The following is a 3,414-nucleotide window of genomic DNA, read 5'->3' as shown; positions in this document are numbered from 1 at the left end:
GCTCCCTGGATCTGGCATCTTTCTTGGCAAGTTATTCTAAATTACAGCACTACATTCCTTAGTCAGGACTACTGTTTCATCTCCCTTTAAACGCTTTTTCTTTGACAACAGCTCCTTCATGAACTTGACATAGATAGGCATTTGCTCCAAAACCTCAGCAAAAGGAATATTGATTTGTAACTTTCTGAAGATTTCCAAGAACTTTGAGAACTGTTTGTCCTTGGTCTCCTTTTGAAGTCTCTGAGGATATGGCATTTTAGGCTTGTATTCAGGAGCCTTTGGCAAAGTAGGATAAGTGTCAAGAGAGTCTGGGAATGGGTTGTCCGCACGCTTTGGAGGGGCGTGTTCTACTTCTTCCTTCTTCTCCTCTGGAGCTTCCTTTTCAACTAGCTCTTCATTGGCCTTGGTCTCAGAGCCAGCTACTTTACCACTTCTTAATTGAATACCCTTGCAATCTTCTCCTGGGTTCACCACTGTATCACCTTGAACTGTACTTGCAGACCTCTCAAGTATTTGCTTGCTCAGTTGGCCCACTAGCACTTCTAAGTTTCTAATGGAGGCCTTGGTTTCCTGCATAAATTATGCTTTCGCACTTGCCACTTGTTCACTTATTATGGTGATAGCCTTACATTCCTCTTTTGGATTTGGAATTGTGTTACCAGGAAGGCTATTAGTGGTCCTCTGATCAATTTCATTGACCTTTGTGGCTAATTGACCCATTTGAATTTCCAGGTTCTTGATGGATGCTCTGGTTTCCTGTCTAAAACCTGTCAATATTGCTTCCAAATCATTGTTCTGCTGGAACCGCCCTGAGAACTATTATTGACGTTCTGAGGTCTCTGAGGTTGGTCCCTCCATCCAAAATTTGGGTGATTCCTCCATCCCTGGTTGTATGTCTTAGAATATGGATCATTGTTGGGATTTCTAGGACCACTCCCCATGTAATTCACCTGTTCAGAAGAGGGTTGAGCATAATCATAATTATCATTTTGCATAAAGTTACCTGCCATGTCATAGGAGACTTCCTGTGGTGGATTTTAGGTGTTGATAGCTGAGACTTGCATGCCACCCATCTGTTGAGTAAGTAGATTTATTTGCTGAGACATCAGCTTGTTCTGAGCAAGAAGAGCATTAACAGCTTCTACTTCCAACACACCTCTCTTTTGAGAGGTCTCAGAGTTCACAAGATTCTTGTTAGATGAGTAGAGATATTGGTTGCTTGCAACTAATTCAATCAGCTCAATAGTCTCCTCTGGTGTCTTCTTCTTGTGCAATGAATCGCCTGCAGAGGTATCTAAGCTCATCTTTGACATCTCTCCTAAGCCTTCATAAAAGATATCCAGTTGAGTCCACTTGGAGAACATGTCAGGAGGGCATTGCCTAGTCAGTAGCTTGTATCTCTCCCAAGCTTTATAAAGAGTTTCACCCTCCTTCTGTCTGAAAGTCTGAACCTCCAACCTAAGCTTAGTCAGCTTCTTTGGTGGGAAAAATTTAGTGAGAAATTCAGTAACGACCTTTTCCCAAGTATTCAGACTTTCCTTTGGTTGGGAATCTAGCCATAGCTTTGCTTTATCCCTCAGAGCAAACGGGAAAAGCATGAGTCTGTACACCTCTGGATTCACTCCGTTTGTCTTCACAGTATCACATATCTGCAGAAAATCAGATATGAATTGATTTGGATCTTCATGAGGAAGTCCATGATACTGGCTGTTTTGCTGCACCAGGGTGACCAGTTGTGGCTTCAACTCAAAGTTGTTTGCAGTTATAGGAGGCACCACAATACTTTTTCCATAAAGATCCGCAGTAGGGGCAGAATAAGAGCCAAGCACTCTCCTCTGTTGATCATCCCCATTCGGATTTACCACATTGGCATTAGCATTATTATTTGCCATAGTGGATTCTGCAGCCTTGCAAAGTCTTGCTTGTTGTAAACGCCGCCTGAAAGTTCTTTCAGGTTCAGGATCAAAGTCTAAGAGATGTTCTTTGTCTCTATTCCTGCGCATACACAAGCAGAAAACAAGAAAAAATGGGACTCTCTACGTCAGAGTGTAGAGAAGTCCCTGTGAGGTAACCTGTGTAAAATAATAAAATAAAAATATTAAATAGATAAATAAAAAAAATTCGAAAATTAAAAAAAAAATAAACAGGAAAATTAAAATAAAATTAACTGGGTAACACCAAACTTAATTTCAGGAATTAAAGAAAAATATTAATACTAAAATAAAATTTTTTGTTTTTTTGAAATTAAAGACAAAAATAAAATAAAATTTAAAAAAATTAAGAATTAATTGAAAAGAAATAAAATGAAAATAAAAAAAAGAAAGGCAAATACGAAACGGACGAGAATTTGGAAAGAAAAAAAAATTTAAAAGTAAAAGGAAGTAAAACAAAAAAAAGAAAGCACGGGGACTGGGAAGGGAAACGAAAAGTAAGAAAAAAGTAAAGGAAAAAAATGAGAAATAAAAATTAATAAACTTAATTAGAAAAACAATTATCTAATCTAAGCAATCAAACAACGAGTAGTTGTCAATCACAATCAATCCCCGGCAACGGCGCCAAAAACTTGGTGCGGTATTTTCAACCACACTTACTAACCGGCAAGTGCACCGGGTCGTACCAAGTAATACCTTACGTGAGTAAGGGTCGATCCCACGAGGATTGATGGATTAAGCAACAATAGCGTTTGATAGGATTAGTTAGACAAACTGAAAAGAGTGTTTGAATATTTAAAGGGCATTTAAACAGAAGACAGGGAAATAATTAATGTGGGAATAAAATATGGAGAAGGCAGTTAAGGCTTTAGAGTTATCTATTTTTCCGGATTAACTTTTCTTACTAACTAATTTAATTATGCAGGATTTAATTTATGGCAAATTGTATGTGACTAGACCCTAATTCCTTAGACCTTCCTAGTCTCCTCTAAAATTCATTAACTGCCAATTCCTTGGTCAATTAATTCCAATTAGAGGGTGATAATCAATTTCTAGTTTATATGCCACAAAAACTCTAATTATCCAAGAGGTAAAAGGATTATATGTCACATATCCTATTAAATTCAGATAATTAAAATTTAGGAGAAATAGTTTTCAAGCTGTTGTTCAGGTAAAGAGCTTTTCCAAGTTTTACAAGAACTCAAATAGAAAGAGGGTCATACTTCCGTTCCACCCAAATTCATAAAATAAAGAGTGAAAACAATTCTTAAATTATAAATCCATACATAAATTAAAATAGTAAAAGCAATAAAATTAATCCATAGAAATAGACAGAGCTCCTAACCTTAACAGTGGAGGTTTAGTTGCTCATGGAAAAGAGAAAATAAGGATTCAGGTAAAAATGTACCCCCTTCCAATCTGATGGCATCAGATCCCTTTTCATAACTAATCCTAATAAATTTAAAATCTAATATTTAAAATT

General features: G+C 37.0%; 1 non-coding gene across 1 annotated transcript; it reads left to right on the top strand.

Moving 5' to 3' along the window:
* Positions 1–1,362: 1,362 nt before the first annotated feature.
* Positions 1,363–1,466, top strand: LOC148581203 (small nucleolar RNA R71). The gene has a single exon (XR_015897180.1). It is a non-coding gene; the product is annotated as a small nucleolar RNA R71 (small nucleolar RNA).
* The last annotated feature ends 1,948 nt before the right edge of the window (positions 1,467–3,414 follow it).

This window comes from Arachis ipaensis, chromosome B10, assembly GCF_059453495.1.
Source record: "Arachis ipaensis isolate K30076 ecotype BB chromosome B10, ASM5945349v1, whole genome shotgun sequence".
In the NCBI taxonomy this organism is placed as follows: domain Eukaryota; kingdom Viridiplantae; phylum Streptophyta; class Magnoliopsida; order Fabales; family Fabaceae; genus Arachis; species Arachis ipaensis.
This window is presented reverse-complemented; position numbering and strand designations above follow the sequence as displayed.